This window comes from Diabrotica virgifera, chromosome 1, assembly GCF_917563875.1.
Source record: "Diabrotica virgifera virgifera chromosome 1, PGI_DIABVI_V3a".
Taxonomy (NCBI): domain Eukaryota; kingdom Metazoa; phylum Arthropoda; class Insecta; order Coleoptera; family Chrysomelidae; genus Diabrotica; species Diabrotica virgifera.
This window is the reverse complement of record NC_065443.1, coordinates 207,043,349-207,059,384: the sequence shown is the minus strand read 5'-3', so window position 1 is coordinate 207,059,384 and position 16,036 is coordinate 207,043,349. Positions and strand designations below refer to the sequence as shown.

General features: G+C 32.4%; 1 protein-coding gene across 2 annotated transcripts in view; it reads left to right on the top strand.

Annotated features, from left to right (window-relative positions):
- The window catches only part of LOC126881966 (acyl-CoA Delta-9 desaturase-like), a 188,952-nt gene that overhangs the window by 98,045 nt on the left and 74,871 nt on the right, over positions 1-16,036 (top strand). Inside the window, exon 1 of one of the 2 annotated variants that reach the window (XM_050646724.1) lies at positions 6,527-6,779. The exons of the other annotated variant lie outside the window; for it this stretch is intronic. The gene's annotated coding sequence lies outside the window, so the exon portion shown is untranslated. Of the gene's footprint in view, positions 1-6,526; positions 6,780-16,036 lie in introns of those variants that run through there. 2 annotated transcript variants of the gene reach the window in all.

Sequence of the window (16,036 nt, the reverse complement as noted above, 5' to 3'; positions counted from 1 at the left end):
ATTTAATATAAAACATTAAATATAATAAATAACATTAAAAGTAATTGTGAAAATTACCGAGGAATAATTTATTGTAACCGTAACCAGTATATTATAACCGTATGAGTAGAATATATTCTACGAAGAAGATACATATATATGGTACATATGGTTTGAAGAATCCAATCGACAAAGAATATTTTGATTCTGAAGAAGAAGGGCAAGCTGGATTTCATACGAGTCAATCCACTATTGTCCACATTTTCGCCTTAACTCAGATGAGAGAAAAAAGATGGCAAAGCATCAAGAAATTCATGTAATGTTTCTCGACCCATGGAAAGCCTACAAAAGCGTTCCACTGAAGAAGCTGTGGCAATCAATCAAGCAAAAGTCGATAAAGATCCATGGAGTCAACACATAACAAAAATAAAAAGAGCGACACAAATAACAACAGGATTTGTAACATCAAAGGGATTGAAGCAGGGATGTTGCTTGACCTCCATTTTATTTAAAATATGCCTCGTAAGTACTTTAAAAAGATGGAAACACAAATGTAGAACAATGGAGATACCACGTGCAAACACTATGGTATACACACTCAAGCGTGTAACCTTGCAGACGATCAAGTAATAATGCCTCCAGATTATGGCGATTTCAATTTTATGACCCCAAAAACAATTGAAGAGTATGATACATGGAGTCTTAAAGTCAATAAAAAGAAAACCGAATACTTATGCGATGGAGCACAACAAAGAGAAATCATGCCCACGATAAAGCACTGATCCGACTATAAATAGGTATCCCACTGAAAGTGATCGGAGAAAGGCTCTTGCTCAGCCCGACTGCAACCTATTTGGGAGTACTGTTTATCAGGACTCTCAGCTGGGATGCAGATCTAAAGGCAACTTTAGAAAGGGTAAGGAATAGAGCCAGACTACTCCACCCTCTCTCTGGGAAACTTGGCAAGACACACACCAAAACTCTCATCCACATTTATAAGACATATATTCGACCCGTCATTGAGTACAAAAAATCAGGTCTCCATTGTCTATTCAATAGACTACAAAACCTAAAATTGCTGCGTCCAGAATGTAGAATCCTCATCATCATCATCACGTAGCGCTACAACCCTGGGTTGGTCCTGGCTGACTGTACAACTTTCTTCCAATTTCTTCGGTCTTCCATCAACCTAGGGTCAAATGGAATGTTATTTTGAATGGAATGTCATTTTCTGGAGATCTGCTTGGATGTTATCTCTCCATCGCATTCTGGGACGTCCAAGTGGTCTTTTGTCTGTAGGAATCTCCTCCCATACCAGTTTTACAAGTCTTTCGTTATGAAGTCTGTGAACGTGGCCTGCCCATCTTAGTCGCTGTGATTTAATTTCTTGGACAATATCGGTGTCATTGTAAAGTGCTTTTAATTCGATGTTGGTTCTGATCCTATACTGGTTTGTGTTAGTGTCGTGGTGAGGTCTGAAAATTTTTCTAAGTATTTTTCGTTCAAAACGTCTGAGCTTTTCTTCGTTTGATTTGGTCATGGTCCACGTTTCGCATCCATATGTTAGTACTGGTCTGACGATGGATTTATAAATTTTGATCTTGGAACTTCTTGTAAGATTTTTGCTTTTATAAGCTTATCCAGTGCGAATAGAGAGTGATTTTCTCATTGGATTCTGTCAATTATTTCTTCAGTAACATCGTTGTCACCTGTGATTACGGCCCCCAGATACTTAAAACGTTGTACTCTTTCGAAATTGAAGGTGTTGACCGTCACATTTTGTCCTATTCTGTCTCTTCGTGTCGTTCTATTTATATACATATATTTCGTCTTCTCTTAATTAATCCTCAGCCCTACTTCGCTTGTTGCTCCTTCCACCTTGTTGAAAATGGCTTTTGTGGATAGGATGGAGTCTCCAACGAGATCAATGTCATCTGCGTAAGCTAGTAATAACTTGGGACCTTGAACCGATAGTGGTTCTGTCCTTATTTCGGCCGACCTCATGGCTTTCTCTAATACAAGGTTAAAAAGTAGTGGAGATAACGCATCACCCTGTTTACGATAACGTAGGATCCTGCGTGGAGCAAACTACACAGCCTGGAGACTCCCCTCAAATCAAATCCACAACATTTCTAATATCTCCACAATTATTATCGAGAAAATGAACTCTCTGAACAGGAACCTCACAACTAAAGTTAGCAACGGCCCCCTCTCCAATACCCAACAATCTCTAAAATGTTCATGTTCTTCTCTCGGCCACGTACTCTGCCGCCGAAAGCCCAAACGAAAAAAACTTCACCCATTGTCTGCTCTAATGCAAACATGCATTGAGGAACTCCCGGCAGAGTACGAAGAAATCTTTGAGGCTACTCAGTTAGCCTACCGTACCCTCATTGTCTGATTCCTTTTCATTCCCCCGAACAGGGAGAAGTTGGTTTTTTGCGGTTTTTCAACTTCATAGCACAATTATACCTGTTCGTACCGAGCAAATAGCCGCAACTATTTTCTCTCACTCAAACGCTTACACTCCATGCAATGTCCAAAGCCACCTCCTGACCGCCGACGAAGACTGTAGGCTTGCCTGTCCAGTGTACAACGGTTTCTAGGGAGCTTGGTCGAGGGCAAAGCATAGACAGCACACACATATGTCAAATGGAAAGAACATCATTTTTCAACTCAAACTTTCTTCTCTGGTTTCTGATAGTCAGCTGGACTAATACCGTCCAGCATCCTGCAGGCCACACAACATTTTGCCCCAGCGCTTTTTCGGACTGCTTGCTTTTGCTGCCTACAAATGCCATTCAACCACATACCCTGAAGAGGACCATAATCCTAAACAGGGACAACACGATGTATTTCTCTCGAATAAAGTTATCATTTACCTACCCTCATATCGTACATTGTATTAATTGATTGAGGTATCAATATTTCACACGATGATAAGAGAAAGAAATACGGTATATGTCATCGGCAAGTAGAAATACGGCAGGTAGAAAAGTCATCACAATTTTAAACAGTATTTTATTGTACCAATACATCAGAAAATAAAATAAAAAGAGAATTCAGGAGACTATAGTGAAAAGTATAACTCTATAGTTATACTTTTGCTAGAGAGCAACGGAAATGGATATTTCTAGAAGAGCTGCAGGAAGATCTATAAGAGAAAGGATTACCAAAGAACACATTAGAGAAATAATGGGAATCAAATGAACAATCACAGCTGACTTATCATCAAAACAACTTAAATGGTTCGGACATGTACAAAAAATGAATCAACACCGAATATCAAAAAAAAAATACTTAAATGGCAACTAGAAGGAAAGATAAAACTAGGTAGACCGAGAAAAAGTTCTCTCCTTAGTAACTTTTCATGAGTTTTTCTTGCTGTTCAAGTTATCTTTAGCATCTGTCTTTGAATCCACATTCCCACTGCGTCAATTATGTTCATGGTAGATACTTTAATGTCCACACTTCTGCACCATACAAAAGTACATACCAAACATAGAACGTGCCCATTCTTTGTCTTAGTTCTAAAGGTGATAAATGATTATTGTGAAGAAATGTCTTAATTTTTATAATAGTAGTTTTAATCATTGCTATTTTGCGCTTTTTTGCTATGTCTGGATCTAGTTGGTCCATTATAACAGTTCTCAGATATGCCATTTTGTGAACTTTTTTAACTTGGACTCCATTTAATTGAAGTTCTACATCTGTATGTGGGTTACGACTAAACTAAAAATTTGGATTTTTTTGGGTTTAATTTAATGCCCATTTTGAAGCAGAGTTTGGAGACCTTCAAAATTTTCTGAAATACCTTATGTAGTAACCTTAGTTTTTTTCATTCCATATGGCTGTCTCTCAAGTGCCGTTTTAAATAACCGGTCCGATTAAACATTGAATAATATTGGGGGCAAAATGCAACTTTGCCTGACTCTTAGTTGTAGTTGTATGGAGATTTCGTTGCAGTTACTTCCAATTTTTACGCCAGCAGTTTGATTCCAACACAAAGATTTAATTACACAAATATCTTTGTCATCTATTTCTATATTTTTAATTCCTGCATCAATTTTACATGCTGTATCTTACCGAATGCCTGTTTGAAGTCCAGAAAACATTCAAATACGTTCTTGCCTTCAATCACAGCATTTTTTAGGATATTTAGCACAAAAAGTGCCACCCTGGATCCCATAGTGTGTATCTTCGAGATCTTGTTCACATTTGCGTCTAATTCTGTTGTGAAGTATTCTTGGGAAAATCTTGTTCGTGTGGTTCATTAGGCTAATTATTCGATCTTCTGGGAATATTCTAGCACTGTGTTTTTTAGGTACTGCGACAAAGATGAATTTAAGCCAGTCTGTGGGAATCACTCCAGCGTAATATACAGGGTGTAACTAAAAAGCAGGTCATAAATTAAAACACATATTCTGGGACCAAAAATAGTTCGATTAAACCTAACTTGCCTTAATCCAAATGTGCAGCTAAAACGAGTTACAGCTCTTTGAAGTGACAAAATTAAAATCGATTTTTTTTTCAATATATCTAAAACTATTAGACATTTATTATTAAAACTGAACATGTGGCATTCTTATGGCAGGAGTATCTTATAAAAAATACCAGTGTTTGTACACCGGATAAAAATTTTATGGGGTTTTGTTCTATTAACCCCCCCCCCCCAAACTCTTGTGTACGTTCCAGTTAAATTATTATTGTAATAACATTTGTTAAACAAAATGTTTTTAAAACTTTTTTGCCTCTTAGAATTTTTTCGAGAAGTCAGTTTTTATCGAGATGCGTCTTTTTTTAATATGTTTACATACAAATTTTATGGGGTTTTGTTCCTTTAAACACCCCAAATATTTGTTTACGTTCCCATTAAACTATTATTGTGGTACTATTAGTTAAACACAGTATTTTTAAAACTTTTTTGCCTCTTAGTGTTTTTTAAATAAGCGACCTTTTATCGAGATGTGGCTTCTTTTTTAAAATGTTTCAAAATATACTTAAAAATGTAAATGATAAAATAAATGAAAAATGAATAACCATTTTCAATTTCGTTGCAAAACGAAAATACAGCCGAACCATATTCTAGTCCAATCAGAGAGTGCTGCAAGCACCTCTACCGGTTTCGAATCTTATTAGTCTCTCATCAGGAGGCACATATGCTGCTCTCCCTGATCCAACCAAAACAAACCCCAGCGTGCAGTCCCGGATTGCAACGAACGAAATGGCATGGATGCCCTAGCGGCAACTGCTAGCAAAAAGACTAAGTTTTCACTCTAATGGTATATAAAACAACATAATGCTATTCTACATCCCACCAGAATGAAAACAATGGGAACCTTCTCTGGTTACACCTCCGAGGCTTCTACAATTTGCAAGCCATACGGATGCTGAGACTAAGGAAGATGAGGGAATTCTACAATTTGCAATTCACGTTTGCAAATTGTAGAATTCCCTCATCTTCCTTAGTCTCAGCATCCGTATGGCTTGCAAATTGTAGAAGCCTCGGAGGTGTAACCAGAGAAGGTTCCCATTGTTTTCATTCTGGTGGGATGTAGAATAGCATTATGTTGTTTTATATGCCATTAGAGTGAAAACTTAGTCTTTTTTTATAAAATAAATTTTCAGATATTAACAGGTCTCTCTAGTCGTACTTACCATATACAAGTATGTGGTAGATACGACAAATATTCAGAATATCTCGATAAACACTGGCTTATCGAAAAAGTACTGGGAGGCAAAAAAGTTTCAAAAATATTGTGTTTAACTAATGGTACCACAATAATAATTTAATTGGGACGTACACAAAAGTTTGGGGGGATTCAATGGAACAAAACCCCAATAAAATTTTTGTGGGGTGCAAAAATGTCACTATAATTTTTAAAGATGTTCCTACCATAAGAATGCCACATGTCTATTTTAGATCAAAAATCTCTAATAGTTTTCGATATATTGAAAAAAATCGAGTTTCCTTTTATAACTTCAAAGGGCTGTAACTTTTATTATGTGCACATTTGTACAAGGATAATTTAGGTTCAATCGAACTATTTTTGGTCCTAGAATATGTGTTTTAATTTATGCCTGAATTTTTGTTACACCCTGTATATTACATTAAAAAGTTTGACTACTACTTTTACGTTATCTTCCTTTATTGGCTGAAGCATCTCATTTACAACAATTTTGTTGTTATTGTCAACAAGCACAGAAAGAATTTGCTGTTTAAAAATTTTGCTTATTTCTTCTACTTTTTTGTGCACATTAAATAAGTTGTGCCTACCTCCATTTCGTCGCACCTTTCTCTGATCCATTTTCCTTTGGGAATATGATCTCCCTTTGCATAATGACTAAGCAGCTAAATTTTTATCTTTATGAAAACCGTTAAAGAAATTATAACTAACCCCTCGTATACTTTAGTCTAGTTAACTTAAAGCTCACCACAAACGAGGGATTTACATTTTTTTTTTTGTCATAGGCAATTAAAAACGCATATTGCCCCACCAAGAACTTGTCAATTACCATTAAGACAAAACGTTAGATACTAGGAAAATATCCCCACTACCACCATATCTTAAGAAAGTGGCAAACAGAATTCTCATTCTCACGCTAAGGGCTGCCGATAGAATATAGCTATAGCAGTTATTTACTGTCTAGGATTAGTGAAAGTGTTTCGTCGGCTGCCGGCCAAAAATTGATGGGCTTCCGATAATCGCCCGTTATTATTTTTGTGATTGCTTGGTGGTTTTCCTTTATTAGAAAATAAATAGTGTTACTTTTAAAATAAGTGAAGATTTTATTATTAGGTTCGTACATTTTTATTATTAAATTAGGTTAAGAATAATCTCGAAATATTTTTTATTTAATCTGAATACTTAAGGGGGTTTATATATTTTTTATTACAAACTTTTTATTAAACAATAATTTTAGGGCTTTTTATACATACTTTATAGATAGGTAATTTTATCACCGCAATTTTTTTAAAAATACGGGAAACTGAATATAGCTTTTTAATTCTAATTAATAATTGAAGAGATAAGTGGATAAAGGTCATATGTCACATTTTTTGAGAAAATTGTTTTATTAGGTTTTTGTTCTTCTAATGTGCTGTTTAACCTTTTAAAATTTTAAAATTACCTATTTTTAGCAAAATAAAAATAACAGGAAGATATTAAATCAATATGTCACACTATGATTTTCGAATTGTAGTGGATAAAGGTATTACATATGTGCAAAATTGCGTTTGGACATAATACCTTTATCGACGTGAAATGTGTAAATATGGAGAATTTTCTACTATTTACTATTTGGCTTAAGGTAACTTTTTTTAAATTAAATTTAAAGTGTAAAAAAGTACCTTTAGATACCTGTTTAAAAAAGTATAGCAATGCAAATTTATAAAACAAATAATTAACTCGGAATAAAAGACACTAAAATGCTCATTACTCAAAAACATTATTTTGTGACATATGACCTTTATCCAGTTATGTCTTCAATTATTTTATAGACTGAACCAAAATATAAAATATACGGATACAAAATATTGTTATGTTTTTTAAACTGTCAGATAAAATAAAATAACATTTATATATAGTTATGTTATATGGTATATTGTCGTAGATGTATGCTTTTTTCGGGTTTTCCTCGTGATTTAAAATGGACTTACTATTATGATTGGATAGATGGGATGTGTGGCATTACAAAAGGGAACTCACATTCTATATTATTTGTCCGAGATACGCAATTGAATTATAGTTTAGTTCACGTTATCACATGAAGGGTCAGGGGGAAGGACGATGAATGTCTTTCTGCAAGCTTTTTCGGTAAAATAAGAAACAAAGTTACATATTCATTGTTTTCCACCTTGCGCCCAATATTTTGACGTGCTTTTAAGACGATTATCATCTTTATTTCCCCTTGGCCATTCCCAGGTTGATAGTACTCTTTCTAAGCTAACAGACTGCACAAAAATTGCAAAATGGCAAAAAATTGACATTTATCATTTTTCCCTCTGACCCTTCATGCAATATCCCTAAATAAAGCCGTCGCAGTAATGCGTCTAATAAATATTACTATTCTGAAATACTTACTTATTTTCGTGATTGCTTGGTGTTTTTCCTTTATTAGAGAATAGTGTTACTTTTAAAACACGTGAAGGTTTATTATTAGGTTCGTACATTTTTAATTTTTTTTATATTGTTTTTATTTGAATTTGCAAGAGGTTAAAAATATTTTTTAGATATTTTTTATTGAATCCGAATTCCTAAGGGTTTAGAGGTTTGTTTAAAAGTTATTGCGACTTTTTTTTTGCAAAACTGGAAAAAACCTTTCATTTAAGAATAACGAAATCCAATATGACCCTTAATTTAATTTAATAATTATAAAGAAAGCTTGAAAAACGTATTTTCAAAAAATAGTATTTACATTATAAATAAACACTATAAAATTAATATTTAGTTTTTAAGGAGACCATCCAGTGTAACAATTTTTAATAACTTCGTGGTGATTAAAAATTTTTGAAACACATTTTCTATATTCTTGTTTCTGTTATTCACACATTAAAACAAAATTTCTATAATCTTTTTTGCCGAGATAATTTATAATTTAATAATTATAAAGTAAGCCTGAAAAACGTATTTAAAAAAAAATAGTTTTTGCATTATAAATAAACACTATAAAATAAATATTTTATATTTAAGGAGGCCATCATACCAGTGTAACAATTTTAAATAACTTTTAATAACATTAAAAAAAAATTTTATAACCTTTTTTGCCGAGATAGCTTTTCATACTTTAAAAATCCTATACTCATATTTTTTATATGTATATACTTTTATGTGTATAAAAATGTATACAACATCTCAATGTTTGCTGTCATAAAGCTTATAAAACTACATGTAAAATATAATTATTGTATAATACCAAGACAAAAATTTTTATGTTTCTTTAGCAAATTTTTAATGTTAATTCAGCACTATTTTGTTACTTTTACGATATAAAATTTATTTTAATAGATGCTGTTTTGGGGTTGTCTTGTGTGCCAATTTTTATTTATCACAATATTATTAAAGAAAAAAAAATTGAAAAAAATTTTTTCTAATAAATTAATGAATATTTATTGCAAATAGGGTCGTGCAGATATTATTAGGTATATTTATATGGCACCCAAAAAAATTGCAGTGGTGCATAATTAACGGATATATTGCAAACTAATTTCTCCACCATTTTTCACTAAAAAAATTTTCATTCAATATCTCTACAAAATGTTGTTCTGAAGCTATATGGGAAATAAGCCACAATTAAATTGAAAAAAATAATTTTGTTGCTAAGTAAAAAATTCTTCCAATAATTTATTTAATCTGACTCATTTATATTGGCAATTCAGACATATATTATACATTTTAAAGTAGAGGACATTAAAATTACATAAAATCAACCCCAACTCAAGAATATCCTTCACAAAAAAAGCATAGCATGTGATCTGTCTTTAAAAAGACAACCAAATGCAACGATGACAGTAAAATTCTCGCATGAAGTAATCGAAAGAACTAAGTATATTTCAGTAAAACCGTCCCAGGAACGCAACTCATAAATATTGGCAATATCATTTTAAAGTCCTCTACTTTAAAATGTATAATATATGTCTGAATTGCCAATATAAATGAGTCAGATTAAATAAATTATTAGAAGAATTTTTTACTTAGCAACAACATTTTTGCTTAATAGTAGTTTTTTGTATTTTGACAACGACACCCGATTTGGGCGTCGAAATGTTAATAACATTATTTTTTTCAATTTAATTGTGGCTTATTTCCCATATAAATAGTTAATCATCTCTACGAAAACCCTTATTTTAAAAAAATTCTACAATTTTTACTGTATGTAATGGTAGTGTTGAGTAGTAGGGTTGACAGATGTACTCACGCAGTTTTAAATGTTAATGTTGATACATAAACAAATTATGAATTTTTAAATTTGGAAAAGCTATCTCAGCAAAATATGAACCTAAGAAATATTTTTGAATGTGTGGAAAATTCCCAGGAACATGAATATCGAAACATCATTAAAACATTTTTAATCCCGCTACGTTATTAGAAAAACAAGTTATGAAACTCCATTTGGATATGATATGATTTGGATATATTTGGATATGATATGATTTGGATATATTTGGATATGAATATTAATTAGACAAGGCGAAAACGGCGGGTTCGTTGAGAAAAATATACCCATGAGATTTTTTTACATAATTACATTCGTGAGACATCCCAGAATAAGGTTCAAGAAGTCGCCCACGTGAAAAGTGGGCCAAATTTTTTTTAACAATTTTTTTTAATCAAATTGCAAAAATCAATATTTTTGGACCGGACAGTTTTTTTGTAGGTTTTTTGGACCATTTTGGATAAAAAAGTTCTCTTATATTTTTCTCTAAAGTTGATCGTTTTCGAGATATAAGCAATTTAAAATTGAAAAAAACGAAAAATTGCGATTTTTAAGGCTTAATAAATCGGTTAAAAGTTATTATTTTCACAGTAGGAAAGTGACTAAATCAAAGTTTAATGTCCCCCCTACAAGATCCTGAAGACATTTTTGTCATTATTTCATTACTAAGATGCACAATTGGACTGCCGGGGTGGCATCTCTCTCGCACTCAGCATTTACGGCTGGCTACCACGTGCATGGCGCTCAATATTATTACTTAAAAATAACAGCTTAGTAATAAAATAATGACAAAAATTTCTTCAGGATCTTGTAGGGGGGCATTCAACTTTGATTTGGTCACTTTCTGACTTTCATAATAATAACTTTTAACCGAGTTATTAAGCCTTGAAAATCGCCATTTTTCATTTTTTTCTTAATTTTAAATTGCTTATAACTCAAAAACGATCAACTTTAGAGAAAAATTATAAGGGACCTTTTTTATCCAGAATGATCCAAAAAATCTACAAAAAAATTGTCCGGGCCAAAAATATTGATTTTTGCAATTTGATTAAATTTTTTTTTTTAATTTGGCCCACATATCACGTGGTTGACTTCTTGAACCTTATTTTGGGATGTGTCACGAATTCAATTATGAAAAAAAAATCTCATGGAAATATTTTCCCAACGAACCCGCCGTTTTCGTCTTGTCTAAATTGAAATTTTGATTTCTCACTACATTTATCGAAAATATATCTACTTAACCGCCTGTTCATCCGTAAACTCAACTCCTCAGTCAAAATACCAGATAGAATGACAGATGAGGTGTCGAATAAAAGCTTATCACCTAAGGAAGGTACTAAATGGATGAGAAATTTGACCTCGGCATTCCGGTTTTAGAAATATAATCGGAAGTATTGTTTTAAAATAGCCGGAATGCTACAAGCGATATATTAGTTGACGCGCTTTGGCAAGACGAGAACAAATATATACTTCCCGTTTTATGACTGTCTGTCCGTCCGTCCGCGAATTCCTCCGTTATTAATAAAGATAGAATGAGAAATTTGATGTCGAATGAAAGCTTATAAGCCAAGTATAGTATTAAAGATGAAAAATTTGACCCCGGACTTCCGGTTTTAGAGTTGCGACAGAAGTACCGTTTTAAAGTCACCGAAATGGTTTATTCGACGTGCCTTAGCAAGATTAGAGTAAATGTATATTGTGGCTGTCAGTCTGTTGAATTGTTTTCTGTTTTTTTTTTCGAATTTGTGTGTTTTGTTTTTTTTTATGCAGTGTGTCCCGAAAAGATTGGTAAATATAAAATTATACCGCACATTCTGGGGTCAAAAATAGTTCGATTGAACCTAACTTACCTTAGTACAAATGTGCTCATAAAAAAAGTTACAGCCCTTTGAAGTTACAAAATGAAAATCGATTTTTTTCAATATATCGAAAACTATTAGAGCTTTTTTATTGAAAACGGACATGTATCATTCTTATGTCAGATACATCTTAAAACAAAATATAGTGAAATTTGTCCACCCCATAAAAATTTTATGGGGGTTTTGTTCCCTTAACCCCCTCCCCCCAAACTTTTGTCTACGTTTCAATTAATTCATTATTGTGGTACCGTTAGTTAAACACATTGTTTCTAGAACTTTTTGTCTCTTAGTATTTTTTCGATAAGCCAGTTTTTATCGAGATGCTGCTTCTTTTTTAATATAATTACAAACAATTTTCTGTGGGTTTTGCTCCTTTAAGCCCCCCAAATGTTTGTGTACGTTCCAGTTAAACTATTATTGTGGTACCATTAGTTAAAGACAGTGTTTTTAAAACTTTTTTGTCTCTTAGTCTTTTTTTGATAAGTCACCTTTTATCGAGATGTGGCTTCTTTTTCAAAATATACCTAAAAATGTAAATTATAAATAAATTTTCAGATTATTAACAGGTCTCTATAATCGTACTTTTAACCATATAGAAATATGTGGTGGATTCGTCAAATATTCAAAATATCTCGGTAAACACTGGCTTATCGAAAAATTACTAAGAGGCAAAAAAAGTTTTAAAAACATTGTGTTTAACTAATGGAAACACAATATTAATTTAATTGGAACGTACACAAAAGTTTGGGCGGGTTTAAGGAAACAAAACCCCCATAAAATGTTTATAAGGTGCACAAATTTCACTTTAATTTTTTTCAAGATGTTGCTGCCAAAAGAATGCCGCATGTCCATTTTCAATAAAAAATCTCTAAGAGTTTTCGATATATGAAAAAAAATCGTTTATCATTTTGTAACTCTAAAGGGATGTAACTTTTTTTGTGTGCACTATCGTATATAGGTAGGTGAGGTTCAATCAACCTATTCTTGACCCCATAATCTGTGGTATAATTTATGACCAATCTTTTCGGGACACACCCTGTATTACACAAACAGTTGTTTTCACAACTAATTTTATATTAGAGTTTGAAATTTTATGGTAAGTGTATTTTATTTTGCCATAAATTTTTACAACAAACAAAGATGTAATAAACAATTTACAACAAAACAGTTAAGGAATGGTTTTGTTTAAGTTTCCGCCAAAGTGAATAAAAGGACAAAAAGAAAATTTGTTATTGAAGTTTTATATAAATTTTTTGAATATTTATATATCACTAATAATCTTAAACAATTTATTACTATTTCAAATGTAGCTGAAATTCTGCACCAAAATTTTAAATTAAAATTTACATGACATTGACATTCTAATTATTTGATAACGTAAAATTTTATAATATAACCCTTATTCGGATCAGCAGCCGTCACTTACTGTCACTTGCTGTTGCGTTTAGTACATTTCCTACTAATTTCGTATGCTTTAAATGATGACGCACAGTCATGACATAAAAATTAGTGAAATCGTATATGAATCGCGCAAAGTTACACGAAGAGTTCAAATAGCGACTTCTGTTCTGGTTCTACCTTCGGTCACTTTGGGTGAAAATCTAGGACTAACGACTTAACCTTAGGCCCCACCGTATATTTACAAATAGCTACTACTCTTCTTGTACTTTTCGTAATAAGAAGTAACCTAGTTGAAATTGACAATATTCTAATATAACTTTCCCTTCTCTCTTTTCCAGGAATATGAAAAAATTGAAAAAGAACATTTAAAATACTAAGCACACTTATTTCTCTCTTCTAAGATCAACATACTGTTTTCTATTACTAAATTTAATAACACCCGCAAATAAATATGTATAATCGCACGTTTTAATTTCAACCGTATATAGAAAAGATTTCTAAACGAATAACTGACGTTACAAAACAGTTAAACATAGGTACGAGTATACTCAAGAAATTTAATCTAAAAAAGTATATTTTGCAATAGATATAATTTTAACGAATTATCTTTTTAGTTATGTATACAAAATCTGGGTTGTATGTAATACAAGGTAGGCCAAATTTGAATATTGCGTTTACTAAATTCGTGAAGCAAATATTGTTGCAAAAGAAAAATTTTATTACTCTCTTGAACAGTATAGTGTTCGAATATTGCGTGGGATATCTGGGATCCTTACTTCTTACCGGCAAAAATATCGAAATATTTTTAAAAATGCTCTAGGGCTCCAGGTCGACTCAGTTTTGGATAGGTTCAAAACATACCATTTTCTCGTATACTTTTCTGTTAGCGTCAATTATGACTATTATTAGTGTGCACAAACGGGAATAAACTCATTTTTTATCATCAAATTATAAATTCAAAAAAAGAATCATTTTTGTCTAATTACTTAAAAAATCCATGAAAAAAGATAAATTAGTTTTGCGTATCTTGTGTAAAAAGGAATTAATTTTTTTTACAGAAACATAACTTGAAAAAAATTTAGGACAATACGTCCAGTTCAGAATTACAACGATTCCTTATGTGTTTTAATAAGTTTGACTATTTTTAATTTTGCATTTTTGTTATAGTCTAATTTATTCATGTTAATGTTATATTCTTATAAATAGCTATATTTATATCTTCACTACATTTTGTATTTTCAATCATTTGGTTTAGTTTGGCCCAAAATATTATTGTGTTAGTTTATTATATTATTTTACCTCCTAAAATATTTGTTTTTGAAACTAATTTCTCCGCTTATTTTTTGGAACTGGCATCCGCTGTTAAAAATAGCTGCTGACATCCCAGTACCGAAACCGAGTACCTTAGCTAGTCTGTATCTCTAATCAGCCCTAATAATCCATCCTTGGATATAGGCCTCCTCTTCCTTCCTCCGAACCTCTCTACCTAGGATATTTTTCATCAATTTTGACCAGCCGTGTTTCTTCAGTGAATCTGACCATCACATTATGTGTGGCCTTTCTCTTTTTAGTTTGTGGTTCCATGATCTCCAATGTATTATCATCTTAGTCCACCTTTCATCTTTCTGCCTTAGGTTATGTCCTGCGAACTTCTGATGACTGATTTCTATTTTCGATCCCAATTGTCTAGTTCGAACCTCCAGTTCCACTTTCCCTATACCACTGCGGAATACCCAATATACGCCGACCCTGTGCACCTACATATATATCGATTGATTATATTGGTTTCGATATCTATAGTATCGATATGGATATTATTTATATAGATTCGAATGAAGTATCGCAAACTAAAATGCAATTTACTGTAACGTTATAACCTATTGGGTTTTGGATATTAATTCAAAAAACCGAAAACCGGTTTTAGAATAACCGGTTTTGTTTGACCGGTTATAACTGTTAGGTTAAACCGTAATTAAGAAAAACCGGTATAACCAAAAACCGGTTTTTTTATCAACAACTGCCATCCCTACTATTATAGGAAAAGAAATAAAACATTAAACCTCTAATTTTTTAAATTAAGACGGATCGTTATAAAACCTTTTGCATTTGATTCGGGAGAGTTTCAGGAAAATTGTTAACCACTTGGCATGAGAGACGAATGGAAATTGCATTGTTGTAGGCGGAAAATGCATCTCAAACTGTTCACAAAATAAAAATTCACAACTCACATAGTGTTCTGAAAATAATGCAAATGAGTTCAATTTGCACACTAAGGGGTTTTTGTGGTCGCTGAACAGGAATATTATGTCGGTGAAGCTGTTAGAGGTACCTGGTGCCCGGTATATACATAGCTTCCTGGAGTTTTATTGACATTAGTTATGGAAATTATTGAAATTTATTGTCTCGGGGTTTTTAAAGTTGCTGGACACGAATATTGCATCCAAGATACTGTACGAGGTACCTGGTGCCCAGTATATACGCCATCTCTTAGAGTTTTTAATAATTTAAAATATTTTAAAATATTAAATAATATTATTTTAAATTGAAAATTTATTTGTATAATAAAAATAATTTACTGTTACTGTTATTCATTGTTGAATTTTATAACGGATCTCCATAAAACTGTAGGAGATGACGTAGATACCGGGCACCAGGTACCTCGTACAGCATCTTCGATGCAATATTCGTGTCCAGCGATCTCAAAAAGCTTGAGATAAAAAATTTCAACTATAATAAATTTCAACTAGGTATGGGTAGCGAGAAAGTATGGAAACAAGGTAATTTCTCGGAAACCGCTAGAACAATTTTTATAGATTTTGGTGGATAAGGGTGTTCTAATGCGGCCGATATTATAGTGGTAA